This window comes from Podarcis liolepis (assembly GCF_965112155.1).
Source record: "Podarcis liolepis genome assembly, chromosome: 7".
NCBI lineage: Eukaryota > Metazoa > Chordata > Lepidosauria > Squamata > Lacertidae > Podarcis > Podarcis liolepis.
Window position 1 is genome coordinate 65,834,026 of NC_139561.1, and position 22,926 is coordinate 65,856,951.

A 22,926-nucleotide genomic window follows, 5' to 3' on the forward strand; every position below is an offset into this window, starting at 1 on the left:
GGATGCGGTTTCTCTCTTGTTCTTTCTTAGCAGCATAAACTTTAAAGTGACATCATTGATGGCTGGTGCCCTATGGAAGGCCAGGAGACGCCCTGTAGGTGGAGCTGGAGCCAATGGCGACAGGCAGAGCCACCTTCTCTAAGTAAGAAGGCAGGCAGGGCAGCTGGCTGAGGGTGGTGGGGCGGTGCCCCATTTGCCCCAGTGAGCCAGGCGCTCTTCATTGAGTGAGACCTGAGCAACAGTCCAGGCAAACGAATGTCAAGCTTAATTCAGAAGCCCCAAGTATCACGGATATATTTAAATGTATAAAATGCACTAAATCTCTCCTGGCAAGGCAATTTGATCAAATCCAACTGATTGTCATGTTGCGAGTACAACTGACAGTGAAGAATAAAGCAGTTGCATGCCTAGGAAACCCCCCCCCCTTTAAAAAAAAAATGCTTTCCGCCTTTATTTCTTTTTCTTCCTGATAACTGAAAATTTAAATTATAATGGTTCGCTTCGCTTTTTGTAAATGTAGCCATAGCAACAAGAACATCTAAATTATTACAAGTTGATCACTCCTTCAATAGAGGCTTAAATACAGACTCCAGCACAGTATCGGGGGGGAAATTATTTTTAAGAAAACTTCTTGCAAATAAATCATTGGATACAGGTAACCTTCTCCATCATCACCAACCTCCTTAAATGCATCCTTTGTGTTTGTAAAAGGTACTAAGCAGCCCTGCTGAGTGTTTTATTCATTATATCTTGCCTTTCCTCCAAGGAATACAACTTTAGGTAGTGTTGAGGCATGATTCTCCCTTACCCACCCACCACATTTAACCCTCACAATAAATAGGGATGTGGGAGAAATTTGATTCAGTTTGCATTTAAAGGCGAAATTAACTAATTCACACTTCCAAAACAATAAAGGAATAAAAATGCAGCCATCCTTCAAAATTGACATGTCTTCAAATTTTGCAGTGCAATTATCCAGCCAAGTTTTGTGTACTAAAACCACATACTTGCAAAAATGTGCATTAAAATGCATATACTGTATACTGAAAATAACACAAAAGTGAATTATATAAGGGAAGACTGCAAAAAAAAAGTGTCTCTCTGCATCAAAATACTGGTGAAAAAACTGATGTGGAATTGTGGATAACTGATCTTAAGATTCAAAAAATTAGAAACTGAGAAAAACTGAAATGGGCAGATTTGCCCATTCCTAATCCCCCCCCCCCATCATCTTTTACACACACACAAAGGGCTTGGTTTGGAGGGAGCCTGAGTCTCCCCACAGTAGTTGACGCTTTTACTTCACATTTTGAAAAGCAAAGCTTGAGGAGGATTTTGAAAAAAATTATTGGTATTAGGTTGTTTACACACTTTGCTTGATATGTGAACAAGCTGCATGTCACAAGATTAAAGACAGGGCCTCTTGAGTTTAGAAGAGGGTTGTGGCGGGGGGGGGGGAGAGATAACAGCTAAAGAAGCAAAAGACACCCCAGTCACCCTCCTGCCTGATCGTATTCAACATGAGCAGCAGAGGGAAACTTTTAAGAATCCGAGCGAATGATACTTGCAAGCGGGCTGGGAGTCATTTTTTTATTTATTAGCTGAGCGGCTGCCTTCTCTCTGGAGAAAATGAGCCTGTGGTTGTTGAAAAGAGTCTTTGAGTCGGGAAAGTGGGACCTTGCAAAACAAGAAAAATACAAACAATAGCTGCTGTTCTTGAAGTATTATTGCGACGCAGAAGGTGACTATTTGATGTGGTGTTGCTGCCTGCCTTTACATCAGTTTGTGCTGTTGACTCGGTATCTTTTGACTCCGTTCGCCGTGTGCTTTTTCAGCCCCTTCCCTCCCCTTGCCACACTGGCTCTGCAGAGCTCATAAAGCTAATGAGCTGGATTATTTCCTCACTCGTGCATCACTGAGAAAATTATATATTCCAGGTGCACGGGCTTTATTAGGAGGGCTGGTGCAGGAGGCAGCGACAAAACTCAAGCAGGGCAGCTTTCAGCTCCATGCTTGATCGGCAAGTTGATGGATTTGTTTTGTGCCATTTGACAAGGAGGCCGATTCCCGCAGTTTGCTTCCCCAGCCCAGCTTCGTTTGCACTGCTCTGCGTTCCAACTGTTTTGAGGGGATTATTCATATCCTATCCCTTTTTGCACCTCTTGGTGTGGAGCACAGTCAGACCAGGCGGGGAAGGCGTTGACTATGGCAAGCCCAGGTAGTATGGATAGCTAGGAATGTGTTTTATCAGCTTTGCTGTTGCACCAACTGCAGCTCTATAATAATAATAATAATAATAATTTATTATTTATACCCCGCCCATCTGGCTGGGCTTCCCCAGCAACTCTGGGTGGCTTCCAGAAAAATATTAAAATACTGTAATACATCAAACATTAAAAGCTTCCCTAAACAGGGCTGCCTTCAGATGTCTTCTAAAAGTCCGGTAGTTGTTGTTCTCTTTGACATCTGATGGGAGGGCGTTCCACAGGGAGGGCGCCACTACCGAGAAGGCCCTCTGCCTGGTTCCCTGTAACTTGGCTTCTCACAGTGAGGGAACCGCCAGAAGGCCCTCGGTGCTGGACCACAGTGTCCGGGTAGAACGATGGGGGTGGAGACGCTCCTTCAGATATACTGGACCGAGGCCGTTTAGGGCTTTAAAGGTGAGCACCAACACTTCGAATTGTGCTCGGAAACGTACTGGGAGCCAATGTAGGTCTTTCAAGACCGGTGTTATATGGTCTCGGCGGCCGCTCCCAGTCACCAGTCTGGCTGCCGCGTTCTGGATTAGTTGTAGTTTCCAGGTCACCTTGAAAGGTAGCCCCATGTAGAGCGCATTGCAGTAGTCCAAGCGGGAGATAACCAGAGCATGCACCACTCTGGCGAGACAATCCACGGGCAGATAGGGTCTCAGCCTGCGTACCAGTTGGAGCTGGTAAACAGCTGCCCTGGAGACAGAAACCTCTATGTGGAGAGGTTTCATCTAGCCACACCAGTCCGTACCCTGATCACAGTCATGCTTGGCTACTGTAATGCACTCTGTGTGGAACAGCCCTTAAAGACTGTTTGGAAACCAGAGGTGCTTCAGAATGCAGCCACCATGGTTCTAACGAAGGCAAGGTGGCCAGATTCATCTTTACCATTCCAGCTTCACTGGCTTCTGGTGCATTTCTGAACCCATAAAAGTGCTGGCTTTAACTTTTAAATGTAGGGTGAAAAAATCTCAAGCCCAGGGTCAGATGTGGTCCTCCAGGCCTCTCAGTGGTCAACGGGCTCTCCACAAGCCATGCCTCCTCCTCAGGCCACACTCCTCACTGACCCTGTGCCACACCTTTCTCAAGAATTTGTTGCTGCTTTTGCCTGACTGGAATATGTCCTTGAACTGCAATAATGCCTCTTGGTTGCCTGAATGGCAAGCAGAATCAATCATAAAATAATAGAATTGTAGAGTTGGAACCCCCTGCAATGTGGGAATATTTCACCCACGACCCAGCTCTACCAACTGAGCTATCCCAGCTATCTCTAGCTTTTATATAGCCTGCTGTAGAGGGATACGAATTACATCAGTTGTGCTAAACACCCCTGGCATTCAGTCTCTGGAAGGTTGCCTACTAGAGAACACAGCCTTTGGCTGCAAAATGGTTCCCCACCTCTGCTTTAAAGCCTTCAGCTGTTTGGGTTGAATCTATCCAAAGGACTGTCTCCACTAGTATCACCTAGATGTACAGCAGAGGCCGTTCTCATGTGTCTTTGAGGTGGTGCCTATCAGTGATCAGCCTATGACAGGGAAAGGAATAGCTCAGTCGGTAGAGCATGAGACTCTTAATCTCAGGGTCATGGGTTCAAGTTCCGTGTGGGGCGAAAGATTCCTGCACTGCAGGGGGTTGGACTAAATGATCATTCTGGTCCCTTCCAGTTCTTCTATGGTTCTCAGAAAATAGACCCAGAAGATGACCCCTTCTCTTGAGGTCCAGAGAAAGAGCAGGAAGTTGTAAAGAGGATCCAAGCTAAGACTTACCAGTCTAGACATCAAAGAGATAGAGAGACGTCAGCATAGCAATAAAGGTACAGGGATACTCTGGGAAGATAGAGGTCCCTTACTCTATCTGTCTTAACCCATGCAACCCCTTCTCAGCAAGACGAATTGCATCCAAACTTCCAACACCCTTTGATTTTGGTTTGGTGGAAGACAGGAAGGCCAACTGTAGGTGGAGCCAGAGGCAATGACAGATGGTGACAACTAACACTAGTTTTGCCCCCATCCTCCTTCTGGCTGAGTTCTATATGGACAACTGAGACTAAGGAGGAGGAAGCTGACAGACAATGCCACCCCCTGGTGGAGGTTGGCTATGGGCAGAAAGAAGGGAGGGCAGCGCCACACTTGTCATAAGATTATTTAGAATCAGAGAGTTGGAAGGGACCCTGAGTATTATCCAGTCCAACCCCCTGCAATGCAGGAATATGCAGCTGTCCCTTACGGGGATCAAACCTGCAACCTTGGCATTATCAGCAACACGCTCAAAGCAACTGAGCTATCCAGCCCAGGCCAGCCTCCACTGATAATTACTATATAGCACTCTTTGGGGGACTTTACAATTTTCATATTGAACAGCTGTATAATTTATGGGCTTAAAGGTCTACAGCTAGCTTGGGAAATTAACTGTCTGCGCCAACCTGTACGGTAGACCCACACGGCACATTTGAAGAAACTCACATCTATCAAAGGTAGATTATCCACATGGCGCAATCCCAGATTTGGGGCCCTTTCTGGCTGGCTGCTTTTTGAAAACAAAACACTCGAGTTAATATTTAAAGTGCGAAAAGGCTGCAGAAATCGGACAACAATGTAGCCCAATCAATGGCTAAAGGATGGCCATAGTAGTCAGCCTGAGAAAGGCTGTGCAGCTTCCATAGGGGCTACACCAGGCAACTAAAGCAGGTACCCAACAGGGCAGAACTATGGAGAACAGAACCACCTTTTCCACACCCCTGTTGACCACTTCCTAGGAGGCTGTTTTATTTTATTTATTTGTTTCTTAGCTGCCCATCAGAGGGCAGTTTACAATATAGAAGCACAAAAATACATAACATAGTAACAAACAAAAGCAACACGTCCCCATTTTAAAAGGCCATGGATTGTTTTGTTGCATAAAATTGCTGTAGCAGGGTCTCACTGTGAGTCAGCCAATTCCTGCTTTCTGGCTCTTTTTCACCTGATTTGAGGTATTGTTATGGGGCTATTGCCGGGCTGAAGATTTTGGCTTATATCCAGCTAAGTTCTACTCAAAGAAGGCCCACTGAAATGTACAGCTACAGGCAAAGGGTAAGAAGCTGTGGGAACCAGACCTGGAGGAAGCAACGTGGATGTCTTATAACCGCCATCAAGCCTGCTGTTGTCAGGGGATATTGTAGGTATCTGGAAAAGGTTTAGATGAGGTATTCAACCTTTTTTGGGGTCCACGGCTCCCTTGACCAACTACATTCTTCCTTCCGCACCCCTCTTGGGCTCAGGAGTCCAGTTATGTCACCACTTGCCTGCAGAGCTTGCTGCCTCTCACCCTTTTTCAAACACCCTCCCTTGTGGAATGTTCCTTCAGCCTCATTTCTTCTCCCCTCTCCTTGGGAGTCCTCTGGGCAGCCGCCCCTGGTCTCTGAGCTGCCACCCCTGCCCCAAAGAGAAGTGCCTCTTCACCGTGCCCCACAGGGGCCTGGGAAGCACCCCCTGGCCAGCCCCAGAGGCACCATTCACCTGGGAAGCTTGTAGCCAGGGCTGCTGCAACAAACAGTTGTGCAAGCCTTTGGCAGGCAGAGACACAAGAGGGCATCAGAGGAGGAAGGGAAGAGGGACTGCGGCCAGTGTTGCCCATGGCACCCTTGACATCATTCAAGGCACCCTGGTTGAACTCTACCTGGTAACAAGAGTTGCAGAAGAGAAAAGTGGTATGATCAAACCACCTTTTTTTCCTACATGTTGTGGGACCAGGAGGCATTGGCCTTCAGGCTTGCTGAAGGTGAGGCTATGAAACTAAAAGAAATAACGGAGAAGTTTGAAGTATCCTGCATGCCTAAAAATAATGAAATGTTTGAAAGACAGAAGTTTTCCATGTACATGCAAAAAGCCGGTCAAACTATGGATCAGTATGTTATAGAATTAAGGAGGCTGAGTAAGAATTGCGGTTTGGGTGACTCAAGAGAGTCCCTGATAAGGGAAAGAATTAAATGTGGACTCTGAGATAATGTCCTCAGGGGAACGGCTGCTGCATGAGGGAGATCCGTCCTGGACAAAGGTCTTCAGATATGCAGGGCATCTGAAGCTGTGAAAACACAGGCCACTTATCTGAATTCTGCTGAAGGTGTTCAGCGGAATGAAGCAAGAATGCAGAAGAAAGCCAGACTCAGAAATCGAACTGCCTTTGTCACAAGCAACTGTGAGGGGAAATAGGCAAAAGAAACAAGCATGCAAATTATTTGGAATGCAGCAGGGTCCTAAACAGGGGATGCATCTGAAAAACTGTTTTAACTGTGGGAAGCATAATTGTTTTGAAAGATGCTGTCAAGTCAATGCACAAGAAAGTCAGGTAGATGTGCTGAAGATCATTTAGAACAAGAGTTTTATGTTGCTATTTTTATTATCTTTGCCATTAATTGATACATTTTAGTGACAGGTAGTTGGTTTTATTATGGCTTTAAAATGTTACAATGTTCATATAATCAAACAGAGTTGGACTGTGTTTTGAAATTATTTAGTATCAGATTGTTGTTGAAATGATGCAGTGATTTGCATTTTTGTTCTGCTTTCAGCCTCTTCGTACATAATTTACATGGAAAAGTGGGAAACAAATTTAAATAATAATAGCAGAAGAAGAAAAGGATGCTGATCAAGTTAACAGAGTATCTAACAAGCATAATGAATGACTGTTAACAAAGTCAACACTGGGACCAACAAAAATCAAAGTTACCAGTTATTCTGGAATAAATATCTGAGTATTCTTGTCTTGCTAGTGTTAGGTAGAAAAATGCTATGTACACGTTTGATCCGTATTATACCCAAGAATGTGGCATCCATTATGAGCCTAGTAGTATGCAGTTCTTCCTGCTTTTGCAAAACAGTTGCCACGTCTCCTCCTCCATGAATTTGTCTGATCCTCTTTTAAAGCCACCCAAGGAGTTCTACCTTTAAAAGTGAATTGAATCTAATCTCTCCTCCACCCCTAGTTATACCATGCAGTTGGGAAGCATTCTGGACAGGGGTTGTGGGCACAAGGAGCAGGAAGTGGGAAGGGGGTGAATTATCCCTGCTGAAGTGTCCTGTCCAAATATTGTCCAGTCTTGTTGCTTCTTAGCTTGTAAGATGTGACAGGATGACACACTAAGCTGCTGTTGCTCCAGGCAAGAACCACATTTGCAAGATGGTGTCCATAACAGCTGTATGAATCCATATCCCAATTTGTGGGGAAATAGACCTGCATGTACAGAGATCGCTTGTACTTGAGTTCAGTGTAGCATGTGAAAAAAGTTGTAGAGTAAAGGACTTTTAGGCACCAGGCAAAGCCTTTTTTTCTGAGGTTTTCTAGCCTCAGTTAAGTTTCTTTTTATTCCTGCTGCAATTGTTTTATATTCCCAGGTTCTTAACCTCAGCTTGTCTGTTTTTATTTCTGCTATGGTTGTTTTAGCATTGCCTTTTCTGCTTTGTTACAAAACTTGGACATTTTGAATTGGAAGATGATATAGAAATGTGTTAAACTCAAAGAGTATTTGCGTTGCCACATAGTAATAAGAGCCTGCCCCCACATTGATTTTCCCCAACCTGGTGCCCTCCAGGACTACAACTCCCATCAGCCCATGCCATCATGCCACTGCTTTGGTATGATGGGAGTTGGAGTCTCTTAGGGTTGCCCCACCAACCACAGTGTGCTCTTAGCCAGCCGTCACCTCCCTGCAGTTGTCTTTCTTACATCCAGACCGTGGGTGGCTCTGTCATTGGTTGTGGCTGCACCTGCCTTCTGCCCTCTAAGTAACACCAACCACCACTGGATTACAGACCCTCCAAGTGTCCCTGTTTTCCAGGGATGTTCCTGATTTAGAGAAACTGTTCCGGTTTCTGATTTGATCCTGGAATGTCCCGCTTTTCCTTAGGATGTCCCTATTTTCATTGGAGAAATGTGGGAGGATATGGAGTTATCCGACCCCCGAGCTATCTGAAGGCAATCCTGTATAGCGAAGGTTTTTTTTTAATGTTTAATGTTTTATTCTGTTTTTATATATGTTGGAAGCTGCCCAGAGTGGCCGGGAAAACCCAACAAGATGTGTGGGGTATAAATAGTAAAATTATCATTATGGAATGGGATGTCCCTATTTTCATCGGAGAAATGTTGGACAAACTCCACCCAGGCTTCCTCTAAGCTACTCTCTTTTATTTAAAAAATGTATCAATGTCTGTTTTTCTGCAAGTAGTGATCATATTGTTCCCTTCCAACTGAGCTTAGACATTGATAAAATAACTTGCTTTGACAATGCAAAGATTTGTAATCTGGGATGTTTCTCAGACTAGGATGGTTTTAGTGGGATCCTGATTTGTCCTTTCTCCTCAGTTTTAATTAAGTGCATTGAAATCAGCCTGTTGCTTATCGTGTTAGTAATAATTACGGTAATTCTAGGGACAGGGGAGAAATTCCATTCAATTCACAATTAATTTGCAAGTTCCAAAACAATACACAAACTGAAACACTGCCATCTTTCAAAATTTGCATTTCTCTTAATTTTGCAATGCATTTCTCCACCCAAATAATATGTCCAAAATGCACATGCTAGGATAAAATATGCAGAGAAATAATATAATAGTGAAAATAACATATAAAAATGCATTATATTAGGGAACATGGCTTTGCAAAATTGAATATATAGGGCAAAATTGCACACTGATATGTGTATAAGGAGAAAGTTGCACTAAAATGGTGATTTAGTTGCACTAAAATGGTGATTTAGTTGCACTAAAATGGTGATTTTCATGAGTACTTTTTTTTAAATGCAAATGGATGTGGAAATGTGGAGAACTGAAGAGCGGAAAAGTGAGAAACTGAGAAAACCAATATTGACAAATTCACCTATCTCTATTTAACTGTATCACGGTGTGTGAGAGATGCGCAGTGTGGGATGTGAAGAAAAACTCTTCAGGAATAGTCTGTTTTATGGTCTCACTGGTTGGAATGTTGAACATGAATTTAGAAAGTGCACACGGGCTTTTGTTGTTGAATAGCAGACAGGGTGTGGGGAGTTCTATCTGTCCCATAGTGATCGAAGAGGAGGCTTTAATGCATAGGTTTAACCTATAGAGATAAGCAATTGTTCCATAAATGTTTGTGTCACACCTCAGGGAAAGCCTTCTTAAACAAAAATATATTCAATTCATATATTCAAAATATATTCAAAAATATATTCAATCACCAAAACAACACAACACTGGGCATCTGTTTATTTTATCCTTTCCTTGAGATCCTTTTGGATGAAAAACAGTCTAGAATAACCAAGAAAGCTACATTCCCCTTTCTTTTCCAAATGGGGCCACTGAGGCACAGGTGGAAGGTATCAGTATGTTTGACGGAAAGTGTGCAGGACAAAAATCCTTAGGAAAGGGAAATGCAATGGGGCAAAACTTCCCCCAAGCTGCCCAATGAAGCTTGAGAATACTTAGAGAATATCCTGGGTTACACCATGCATTTATGGTGCTCTTATACCAATTTAGGGACACAGGTGGCGCTGTGGGTTAAACCACAGAGCCTAGATCAGAAGGTCGGCGGTTCGAATCCCTGCGATGTGGTGAGCTCCCGTTGCTCGGTCCCTGCTCCTGCCAACCTAGCAGTTTGAAAGCACGTCAAAGTGCAAGATGGCGGGAAGGTGAACAGTGTTTACGTGCGCTGCTCTGGTTCACCAGAAGCGGCTTAGTCATGCTGGCCACATGACCCAGAAGCTGTACGCCAGCTCCCTCGGCCAATAAAGCGAGATGAGCGCCGCAACCCCAGAGTCGTCCACGACTGGACCTAATGGTCAGGGGTCCCTTTACCTTTATACCACCTTAACAGCCATGGCTTCCCTCAAAGAATCTTGAGAACTGAGGCTCCTTAAGGGTGCAGAGATTTGTAGCTTTGTGGAATCAGCACCCTTAACAAACTATGGCTCCCGGGATTCTTTGGGGGGAGTAAATGTGACCCAAAATTGTGTAGCCTGGGCTACGATTGCCCCAGGGAAAAGCCAGCACTCCTCCTTTTCCAGGGATACATGCATATAGGTTACTGAGCAGTTAATTAGGAGTCTCTCCCTCTCCCTTTCTCTCTGTTAGGTATCAATACAGATACATTCACTGGTGGCGGCGGCAGTCAAGGTAGCTGCTTTCTATGATATGTATACTAATTTTATGTCCTTGAGGAGTCGTGTGGCTTCTGGGGTTATTTTAAAGTGATAGACGGGGGTGGAGGAAACCATTTGATAAATTGGAGCAGACGCAAAGCAACAATTTGCCGAGATCGAAGTAGGTGACATTGTGTGTTCTCCTAAAAGGGGTCAGAAAAATGACTTCCAACGTTCCCCACCCCTTTCCTTTTTGCTTAATTCACTCCTGCACATATATGATGTTCATAAGGCAAAACTCAAGGCTGGTATATCAGCACGAGCTGATGGTGTAGGTCAAATTCCCTTTTACTGTAACATTTTTCTAAGGATGTCCCAGAGGTGAACTTTCTCATTCTGTACCCACCAGGTACATTTTGTCTTCCTTTAATTCTGTCCTCCAGGACCCACAGTTGTCTTGTGAATATGTCTGAATATGAGAACGCATAATACCCTAAAGGAATATTGATGATTCCTGGTACCTGAAGATCTGTAATTGCAGCTGACTATTTCAGACATCTTTCAGCCTGCAGTAGAACAATATACATAATTTCTATTCATCCAATTCAACACGGTGCTTTTCTTCCTAGCCTGGAATTCTCCAGATAATGTATTTGAGAGAAAGACCCTGTGAGAAGCAGCGGCTATCTCTCTCTCCACATCCCACCACAATTTGGGTCAAAATGAGCATTTGCTATTCCCCAAAGTTTACTCCACTCTGCTCCATTTTCTTTTCAGCCACCTGACATTCCACTCCCAATCTTTCTAACTGCTGTGCAGCATGCATAAATGATGATTTAGCTCAACGGAGGCAGTGTGTGTGTGTGTATTTAAATAAAAGACTTTGTATGCATGTTTTAAGTATAGAAGAGGATGGTCTATACCACATTGCAAAAATAAAATAAAATAAAGCAACTGCATCACCAAAAAAGATGCCACAGATTTGCATGTGCTAATTGATATGCATAGCTGCACATTTAGAAATAACTGTGAGACTGTACTTCTATGGTATTTACAATTATATCTTAAGAACATAAGAGCCTGCTGAATCCGTCCAATAGCCCCACATCCTGTTCTCACAGTGGTCCACCAGATTCCTGTGCGAAGCCCACAAACAGGACCTTAGTGCAGCAGCACTCTTATCTGCAATCACTGGGCAACAATTTTTGAATGTTGTCTAGATTTCTACAACTGATTTAGGGTATTTTTTAACTGCTGAATCAGAAAATGGCATCCGTTTCTCTCCATCAGGTCAGGTTTACTGTAAACTGAATGGTGGGCATTGATAAAGGTAAGTACACGTAAATTGCATGTTGCTTCACCATTTTTCAAACTTCAGGGCTTGAACTTCCGTTTCTTGGAACTCCTGGAATGCTCAGCGGCAGGGAGATCTCCCTTCAGAGTCCAACAGTAGTCAGCCATCATGACTGCGTCCCAGCGACCCTGATACCTGGTCTCCATCTCTTTCATGTCCTGATGGAATCTCTCTCCCTGCTTGTCACTCATTGAACCCAGGTTCTCAGGAAACCGGTCCATATGTGAAAATAGGTAGTGCATCTTGACGCTCATGTTGCAGCCCAGGTTTCTGAAAGCAGTCAGCATGTTGTTGACAAGTTCTGCGTAGTTTCTGGCCTTATTGTTGCCAAGAAAGTTCTTCACTACCAGAACAAATGCCTTCCACGCTTCCAGTTCCACTTCGTTCATTGAGTTTCCGAACTCTGGATCTCTGATGCACTGACGGATCTGAGGACCGTCAAAGATGCCAGCTTTCAACTTCTCCATGGTCAATCCTGGAAAAGCCTGGCACAAGTAAGTGAAGCAGTCACCAACCTTGTCCAGAGCCTTGGTGAACTGCTTGATTAAGCCGAGCTTGATGTGCAGCGGTGGGAAGAGTATTCTGTCTCTGTCCACCAGAGGGTCATTGATGACGTTCCTTTTTTTTGCAAGGCACCAATTCCTCCCGCACAGGCCAGTCCTTCTTCGTGTAATTCTGAGCACGGTCCCTACTATCCCACATGCACAGAAAACATGGGTACTTGGTGAAGCCAGACTGTTGTCCCAACAAAAAGTTCACCATCTTCAGGTCAACACAAATAAACCACTTATGCTGATCATAACCAATTTTCTCCAGCACATACTTCACCGCTTCATAATTCTCCTTCAGTGTACTCGAGTGAGCCAGGGGTATAGAGGCAAACTGGTTGCCGTTGTGTAGCAGAACACATTTCAGTGATCGCTTGCTGCTGTCAATGATCAGTCTTCAATCTTTGGGTTCGTACTGTGGTACTCCAAGCTTCAGCAGAAGCTACGCAATATCTGCAGAGTACACCAAGTCCTTCTCTTCCGAGAAAAAATGGAGGTACTCTTGATGCCTGTTGCGGAAGAAGCTGATGCGAGCACTGTCAGAGAGGAGGTTTTTTTCCTTCAATCTGGATGCCAACAGTTCGGCAGAGTCCTTTGACAAGCTGAGGTCGTGAACTAGATCATTCAACTCCTTTTGGGAAAATGGATATGGAGCATCATCTTCAAGAACCACTTCTTCTTCTTCAGGTCCTTCAACACTGGAGGCATCTTTGTCACTAATGTCAGGAAGTGCTCCGAAGACAGGCACTGGAATTTCATCACAATGAGCTACAGGACGACGTGCTGATTGAAGATCAGGATACTTCATGAGGCGGCTGCCCCATTAACTTAGTTTTGATCCCCCAACTTTATGCTTTGCCACACCAATTTATGGAAGATTTCGAGGTTTTATGACTTCAAACTGATCCCTTTTCGACATAATCACCCAGAACTATCGGACCTGAATACTTCTTGTCATTAAAAAAATCATTTCCAATCAAAACAATTATTCAACATGGCATTTTACCCCCACCAACTTCTTCTAAAATGCTCCACACAAGCGTACATGTGAACAAAAACGTAAAAAAATGACATGTGGCCATAGCTCAAAAACTTGACCTGATTGAGCAAAACCAATGTGATTTTTGGATTCAGCGCATCAGATTCGTCCTAAATCAACTGAAAAAACGCAGACAACAAATTTGTTGTTGACCAGTGCAGCAACTGATATTCAGAGGCATGTTTTGCCTCTGACAAGGAAGGTAGACCATAACAATCATAGCTAGTAGCTGCTGATAGCTTTCTCCTCCCTGAATTTTTCTAATCCTGTTTTAAAGCCATCTAGGTTGGTGGCCATCACTGCCTCCTGCAGGAGCCAGTTTTGTAGTTTAACTATGCACTGCATGAAGAAGTACTTTCTTTTATCTGTCCTGAATCTTCCAACATTCATTTGATGTCCCTGAATTCTAGTGCTATGAGTTCTGTGTTATCTTCTCATGGTGGGGGAGCATGTGGCCTGTGTGCCTGCTCAGGTCACTTCCATACTATACATTTAAAGGACCATGATACCACTTTAACACCTGTGGCTTCCCGCAAAGAGTACTGGGAACTGTAGTTTGTGAAGGGTGCCGTTAAGGGACCCCTATTCTCATCACAGCACTGCAATTCCCACAGTTCCCTGGGAAGAGGGATTGATTGTTAGTGGGGAAGGCTGTTTGTAGATTGTGGAACAGGAATGAATGATAGTGTTGCACCAATCTGTTCTGTGGACAGACGGCAACACATGTCTTGGAATCATGGAATCATAGAATTGAAAGGGACCCTGAGGATCCCTTCAGTGCAGGAATAGACAGCTGTCCTATACAGCAGGGCTTTTTTTCAGTTCCGGCACCTCTCAGGTGAGCACCATTGCCACTATAAGAGAACAAGGAAGGCATTCGTGGTGAGTTCTGGCACCTCTCTTTCTAGAAAAATAGCACTGCACAGGGATCAAACCTGCAACCCTGGCATCATCAGTAACACACTCTAACCAACTGAGCTATTCACATGTCCCAGTCATAGTGTTAGAACTTAAAAGACCAGCTAGCTAAAGGTCACCAGATTTTTTTCAATGAATCCGGGGACACTTTTCAACTTCAGTGGATTTTGTCAGGGGACTGATTTGTAAATCCGGGGAATGTCCCTGGGAAACGGGGACGTCTGGTAGCCTTAAGCTAGCTTCTCTGATCCTGTCATCCTAATACATGGGATGTCAAAGTCAATGTTAATTCTGAAGGACTACCATGCACAAGATGAAGAAGAGTAGACAGCTAGGCAGGAATCCTGGCTGACTTGCTTACAAATAAGGGCAGAAGGAGACTGATAGACAGTGGTAGCTGGTGGACATTAGTACTGGTAGGGCAGAAGACTGGGAGGCCAACAGTAGGTGGAGCCAGAGCCATTGGCAGACATTGCCAACTCATTCTTGTTTTGTCCTCCTTCCCCTTTCTGAGTTCTACATGGGCAACCAGAGTCCATTGGATGAATCACATATACTTAGTTACTCAGAAATTGCCTTTGCAACCTCTGCTACTTGCTGCCCCTTGACGCTGCAATGTTGGCTTCATTGGAGCAGTTTTCACTCAGCTTGCACTGGGAGTCTTGGGAGTTGATGAGCCCTCCATTTCTTGCCCAGACGTATGCAGTAGGCACACAAAATGTCAGAAGCATTTAACCTAATCGATATTCTGGCAGTTCGAGATCACTGGAGAAAAAGAGTGTGATGATATCTGTCTGGTGCCTGCAAAATAGCCTGGAAGCTGTATATCCATCTTAACATAATTGCCCAAAGGATACCCGTTGCCCTGCACTGCCCTGCAGATGGAATTACTGTAAAGATGACAAATGTGTTTAGCCAAGGCTTAGTAGTCCCATGAGAAGAGCCAAGCATTTAGCACTCCAACAGGGCGTTTTCCAACTACGGAGCAAACCATTTCATCATTGTTTTCAGAAATCATTTGGGCACCTTGACTGCACTGGCGAAGTTGTGGGGATATGTAAAGTTTTCTTATTTCTTTTTTGCAGTACTGAAGTGGCCTTTATTTTGCATAGCTAAGAGCTATTAAGGTTAAAGGGAAATTAATTTAGTTGCTTAGAGGGCAAAGAGATATATTTTCCTCTCTGAAAGATTGTTTCCAATTGCACTTAGGCACAATTGAGGGATTTTCTATACTGCAAGTAGACTCTTGTCCCTCATTAGGGACCACCCTCATTTTTGCACTTTCTATGTGATGTGAATCTGGTTGCAAAGTAGAGTTGAGGACTTCACCTGCATCCTCTGTCTTCACTTAGCAGGGATATATCTTTTCAGGCTCTGAATCCACTGTCCGTTTTGGACCGGTGACCAACAGATTGCAATCCCTTACTGACAATATGACGCGCTCAGATTTATTTTATTTTACCTAATTTACATAACCTCTAAGAGATGTACATAAAACATATACTAAAAATACCAATGCAATCAGATGTTAAATCAAGTTCACACACAAAAATAAAAATGAAGCCAGCAGCATAGAAATATCCATTATAAAATAATATTACGCATTAAAACATAGTGTGGTTGTTAAAGAACTGAGACAGCAGGCATTCAAATCCTCACTCAGCCGTCAAGTTGATTTGGTGACCTTAGGCCAGTCACAGTCTCTCAGCCTAACTGACCTCATAGGGTTGTTGTGAAGATGAAAAACTGGGAGGAGCCGCACCATCTGTGTTACCTTGAGCTCCTTAGAGAAAAGGTAGATTAGAAATGTAATAAAATAAATATGAACGAACAAATAAATACTCAGCGGTAGAGCACGTATCTTGCATGCATGAGGTCCCAGGTTGAGTCCCCGGCATCTCCAGGGAAGGCTGGGAATGTCCCCTGTCCCAGACCATGAAGAGCTGCTTCCATTCAGTGGAGAGGTTACTGAGCTAGTTGGACCAGTGGTCGGATGCAATATGAGGCCAGTTCAAAAGTCCATTATGTTCACTGCAGGGATAAAGCAACAACCAGCTCTGCATCCATAGAGAATCCTGGCAGAGTACAGTACTGGGCTCTGTGTCACCATAGCTGCTAAGGCCAGGTTTGTCTCAAACCAGCCAAGGAAGCATTACTGCACACTTGTAGGCCAGAACAAGTGAGGTGAGGCTCTTCTATCATCAGGCTCATCCAGACTTCCACTTGCCTCACTGCTTCCCCCAGGGAAACCTGCTATTTCTGTTGAATAGGAGCAAGCATCAATCCATTTTTCTGTGGATGGATATTTGTTCCAATTTAGTGTTAAAGAGCTGCCATCTCAAGGGAAAGCTCAGGACAATCAGAAAACTTATCAACTTGTGCTTTCCAGGCACGGGACAAGCAAAGTGTAGACAAGGCCACCATAAAAGCTTAGGGAGTCAGGTTTGCTTCCTGGCCTGACAGCAACTAGGAGACTTGCTCTTGGTGTTCCTACAGCATCTTTGCTTCTGCCATCAATTCCTCAGGAACTGAGTCTGACAGGCAATTCACAAGAGTCCCTCAGCTGCAGCTTCAAGTTTTTATCATTGTCCTAGCTTCACCCTTTGAGGTAAAGGAAAGGAAAACAACTCCATAGAGAATAGCATGCTGGCAGGTTCAACCTCTGTTTCTTTCTGCTCATCAGGAATAGGATTGCTGCATTTGCACAAAACCAAGGGAGCATTACAAAACAAAACAAAAACCCACTCACCAACTTTGTGGCAAGGCCTGAACAGAAGGCCTGTTCTCATATACTGTGGTGCTGTTTGGTAATTTGGGCTTAATGGTCTTTCCCTCCCCTTCTCTTAGATGATAAAGGTTATTGCTTTGCTTACTTCAATATGTGATAAGTCAGCTGCCTACTGTGTTTAGGGGGCCCTCCTGATTATTCTGCCGAGTGGGGGCCCAATGTCGGCCTGCCTCTGCACTGAAAAGGGGAGTCGACAAATTCAGGGAGGATAAAGTCATCAATGGCTGCTAGTAATTTATATTACCTCCAGAATCAGAGACCACATGCCTTCAGATAAGAGCCTAAGAACATAAGAGCCTGCTGAATCCATCCAATGGCCACTCTAGTCCAGCATCCTGTTCTCACAGTGGCCTACCAGATTCCCGTGAGAAGCCCACAAGGAGGACCCGAGTGCAACAGCAACTCTGCCTACCTGCAATTCCCAGCAGCTGGCATTCAGAGACATACAACCTCTGACAAGAGAGGTAGAACATAGCCATCATAGCTAGTAGCCACTGATAGCTTTGTCCTCCATGAATTTGTCAAAGTCCTCTTTTAAAGCCATCTGGGTTGGTGGCTGTCACTGTGGGAGCAAGTTCCACAGTTTAACCATATATGCTGTGAGTGAAGAAGTACAGTACAGTTCTTTCTTTTGTCTGTCCTGAACTTGCCAACATTCAGCTTCACTGGATGTCCCCAAGATCTGGTGTTATGAGAGAGAGAGAAAACCCTTTCTTTATCCACCTTTTCCATGCCATGCACAGTTTTATAAACCAGGAGCAGAGAGAGTGCTGCTGCATCTGGTTGGCTATTGTGAGAACAGGCAGCTGGTCTAGAGGAGCCTTTGGTCTGATCCAGCAGGGCTCTTACATTCTTATGACCTACCTCCTGGGGAAGCTGCTGGGTAGCCACATTAATAATTATTATTACTTACAAGTTTAACGATAACAGTTAATGAGCCTACCCAGGAGTTTCCTCAAGAGGTTGTGGTGCGACTCAGGAGAGGAACTAACATTTCCTGCATGCTGAAGAGATATGAAAACATTGGGCAATCTTTGCTGACTGGCTCATAATCTCATAGACACCATGCAAATGGAAAAAGGAATCTGAAGGGAAGGAAAGAGGAAAGCAAGCGGCTTGTCTTCCCCTTTCCAGGATGCTCTTCCTGAGAGGCAGTGACCCTTGGTTCCCAGAGGTCAGAGTGTGCAGTGGTGCAGCTGAGCAATTTTAGTCTGGATTTAGGCTGCGTATGCACTATACAAGCACATTCTCCCTCCCCCAGTACTCCTGGGAAATGTGGTTTGTGAAGGGAGCTGGGAATCTTAGCTCTGTGAAACATAAACCACAGTTCCCAGTATTCTTGAGAGGGCACTTTAAATGCATGGTGTGTATGGTCTTGCGGGGGGACCTGCTTTTTATGATAATGAGCATGACTTCAAAATGTGGTAAGCTAACATTTGGGGCAGCTCTCCTTGTTGTAATGAGTGGGGCACTAGACATCTGCCCCAAAGCCCTGCCCAGATGCTGCCACTACCAAAAGCGTGCTTCCCTTCAGCTTTGTAGTCTTCAGAGCACACTTCTGTGGTCCAGCCATTTTCCTCACAAGTCTACTGCATCCTCTCCAGAGGGGCACTCATTCTGGATCACACCTCCCACACTGATCAAAACTGCCTGGAATCATTTATTGCAGGGATGGGAACCCTCTACTCAGGGGCTGAAGGTGGCCCTCCAGGGTCTCTCTATCTGGCCCTCAGGATGCCTCCCAAGCCATGCTACTCACTGGGCCTGCTTCACACTCTCCTTGAGTACTTTTACCTGGCTGAAATGTGTCCTTGAAAAACTGTGATAATGCCTGTTGCTTGCCTGGAGGGAAGGGGTGGTGTATGCAGCGAGCTTCAGCTTTCGTGTGGCTGGGCTGTAGCCTTGTGTCCAAAGTTTAAGTCACAATGGTTGCCCCTCCCACATTTGGCTCTTGCCAAACACACCCCTGTGCCCCCTGGAAGTTCACTCAGAAAGAAATGTGGCCCTCAGGCTGAAAAAGGTTCCCCACCTCTGAATTATCCTGTCAGAGCCATGTGAAACAAAAGCTCCCGTTCCCATTTTTGCTAACATTTTGAGGCGGGTGGCCAGGGTGGGGTGGTGGGGAGAAGACAAAGATAGAATCCTTTCCACTGTGTTTTACGTTTTGGCCAAAGATGAAAAGTGCTCCTCTGTTTTCATTACTTGCCTCAGAGGGCTTATGGTTTATGCTAGTCCCTGCAAGCAATGATCCGTTTCAGATCCAGACCGTGAGTTGTCAGTTTTTGCTATTTTATTTAGTGTGTGACAGGACTCAAATTTTCATTATGGCCCCTGCAAGGCGATGTAATGTTCTCTTAACCACTCCAGCGGGGAAAGAGGAGAGGGAAAAAATGGGTTGCCACCGAAGAGGACAGCTTTAGCTGCCTCATGTGGCAGAGGCTGCCTTTCCAGGCTGAGAGGCCCAGGGACTGTAGAGATAAAAAAAATAGTATTTGAAAACACATCTCACCTTGCTTTTTCACTACTGGGCAGCAGAACAGGAGATCAAGACAAAGGGCCCCTCTGGACAATCTGTTTATTGAGCATTCCTCCTGATTTGGTTGCACAAAGCTTACCTCAGTCTTTACTGAGCATTTGTTCTGATTTGCTTGTGGGGAGGTTAAACAATGAGTGTTCATCTTGATTTGTTTGCATGGTGTTTACACATCTCCCAATGAATCATTCATCTCACAATTTTCATTGCATTTCCCTGTCTGTTTTTTAACTGCAAAATGTCTGTTGTGTTGTTTATTAAAACATGTATTTGGTTGCATGTATTTCAAGCATTCATATACATACTACTTTAAAAAGGCATGACTTCTCCACAAAGGTGCTTGGAAACTGTTTGTTAAAGTTGCTAGTGTAGCCTTATGAGGCTTTGCCCTCGGGTGGGAAAAATATTGCGCCCGAGAAAGGGAAGTGGGAGTCAGTCAACACACACTCAAGGAATAGTTTCGGAGAAAAAGATTTTATTTCTACCATCCATGAACTGGTAGAAGGAGCAAGTGTGATAAGTCACAAAAAGCATGCACGAAGTTCACAGTCATGTGCACAAGCATATATACCCCTTTCCAGTTCCCTCCCCCTTTTCTCCTCCCTCAGGAGTCCTGCCCCATGAGTTCCTCTGAGCATGAACAGAAAGCTGTCTTGGGACTATTGGACTCTTCCCAGGAAAGGGGGAATGAGAAGCCGAGGGGGTGGGTCGAGGAGCCCTGGTGGTTCAGCATGTCCAAGATGTTGCAACCGACTGAAATAAGATTCATTTCCCAGGCCTGCTATGAACAGAGCCTATTCATTAGCCTTTAAAAGTAACACTTTGCCTATGCACAGCATCTTGTGATAGAGCAGAGGAGAGCAGAGAAAAGCTGTTTTGGATTTTTAGAAAACAAAAGGAATTCTGGACAGTTTTGAGGCCTGGGGTGATTATTGAAGGCGGGGGTGATTTCAGACAGGATTTGGGTATTCTGTCCCTTCATTAGGAGATGTTAGGAGACCCCTATTGCCCCCATAGAACTACCATTTCCAGATTTCCCCAGGAAGAGGGATTGACTGTTAAACCACTCTTAAGAACTGTAGCTTGTGTTCTTATTTGAAGGTGTATAGTCTTAGATCCTTAAGGAATAGCCCCTGCAAAAGCCTCACTGCTGGTTGCGGGAGACTCAAAAAGGGGGAGCCATTTCAGAGCCTCATGTCCCCCTCTGCATTGTATGGGTGGCCCTGGGGCGTTTTGCCTCAAGTGCCAAAATGGCTGCCCCTGGACCCCTTGATAAATGGAGACTAGATTGTTTCCACGATGGAAACCGATAAACTGAGGTATCCAGCCTTCTGAGGTGCATCTGATTCAGCTTCCTTCCCAAATGCTCTTTATTGCAGAGCTATAAAGGAGTGGAAAAAACTATTTCATTGGTTGCCTGGATGTAACTTTCCCAAGACACCTCTTAGTTCTTCTACTGCTTAGTTCTTCTTCTACATTTTTTGCCTGGTTGGTGTTTGATTTCTGTGGAAAGAGGGAGAAGGGATACTGTGCTGAGCCATTCAACCCTTTTATCATATTCAAGGCATCTTCAGCTTGTCGCCAAAATAAATAAAATAAAACAACAGCAAAGCTCTTTGTCTAATTTCTGCAGAATTCCCAGCTAAGAGAAGTGACAAGGTGGGTTGTTTTTTTTTAAAGCCAGCTGCAAATCTGGTTTTGGCCTGTTGAACTAATAAATATGTGAAGAAAGAGAAGCGGGGTGGGGGTGGTGATAGAGATTGTATGAGCTCCTCTTCATAGGGAGAAAATGAAATTGAAATTCTAAGGTCTCACGACAGATCCCTAGATTTCACTTAGAATTCAAGCTGTTCTGTGCGACAAAACAAATGCTTAAAATAAAGTTGATTTGCAAGAATACAAATTTATTTAAATGTCTATTTAAAATACATTGATAAAAGGTGATTGATAATAAAAAAACAATAATTTATAATAAAAAGACTAGGTCTTCAAGGATGGAGTTATAGCCACCTTAGTTCTACTCAGAGTAGACACATTGAAATTAATGAGCCTATTATTCATAGGGAAAAGGTGAGGTATAAATACCACTTCAGTGGGTCTACTCTGAGTAGGAACAGCATTGTCTATAACCTATGGATACCTGATTATTTTTTCTCATAAAAATACACGATTGTGAATAGTAGCAAATAGATGACAAATGTATTTTCTTCATTAATAACATATACATTTATGTAAATGATCAAACATATTATATACCCAAAAAACTTTTGTGTCAAATTACACTAACTTGTTAAGCCCCTCTCCCAATCTCCTTAACACAGCACCCTATTACTAACATCATCACAAAACGTATAAGCATTAATAGAAACATCCAATAGAATCCATCCAGATCCTTCCAGATTTCATGGGGCAGCCTCTCATGATCACATGTGCCAAGCGGATAAGACTGTTTGGAAAGACTACAGACATTTTTGTCCCATATGTGTGCATCCAGAAGGCACAATTTCATGCTTCTCATTACCTCACTATATGCCAGAGATTCACATGACATGGATTTGAACGGCTACTGCAGAGGAGATGGAAGTGTCTTCGCCAGAAGGACCAGGCCTGCCTTTACAAGACAAGCTGGAAGATTTACAAATAAACTTAATTACCCTGTCAAAAGTTTTTTTTTTGCCTCCAGTTCTGTCCATAACAATTGAATGTCTCTTCCCTCTCCTGGCTTTTTCCTATAACAGTAGATATTAAATTCAGTTTTTCTTATGGCTATAAAAACTACTTTCTTTGAAATTATTTCTTCCGGTCCTGCTAAAAATAGACCTCATAATACAAGAAGATTCCACTCTCTCTGTAATTACACCTTGGCTTTCTAACTGTCCTTTCCAGTTTATCTTATCAGTTTTTCATAGATCCAGCCTTGATTGAATTACAACAATAGAGGGGAGGCTTGGTTTTCTGTGTTACACCTCCCCATTCTAATTTGCTTGCTTTTAATGTAATTAGGTATTTATCCTTGAGGCCAGTGATCTACCTTAAAAATGGAATATCTTATTTTTTACATCCTTTAGATGTCTTCATTGTAGGTGCAGCTCTTGTGTACATCTCCCTTCGTTTTTCATGGAGTCTCTTCTCTTCCATTCATGGACTCAAGTGTGTTTTGTTCTTCAGCTCTGCAAACAAATGATAAGCTGCAGTATCTGGTTGTTTTATCTTGAGAATCAGATAGTTTGCATCCATCTTATTTTTGCCTTAAATATCTGGTTCCATCCAGCAATACTAGGTTCCAGTGGGAAAATCCTGCTAATTCCAGCTCAGTCACAGAGTTCACTGGGGGCACCTCCTAAATGTTAATATTTTGCAGGGTGGATTCAAGTGCATGCCAGGAAATTTAGGTTTGCGTTATTA

The 22,926-nt window shown here is 43.9% G+C and overlaps 1 long non-coding RNA gene across 1 annotated transcript; it reads left to right on the plus strand.

The window, feature by feature from the left end:
- Positions 1–1,505: 1,505 nt before the first annotated feature.
- Positions 1,506–21,127, plus strand: LOC310710854. Its single transcript, XR_014528277.1, has 2 exons — positions 1,506–1,741; positions 20,130–21,127. It is a non-coding gene; the product is annotated as an uncharacterized lncRNA (long non-coding RNA).
- The last annotated feature ends 1,799 nt before the right edge of the window (positions 21,128–22,926 follow it).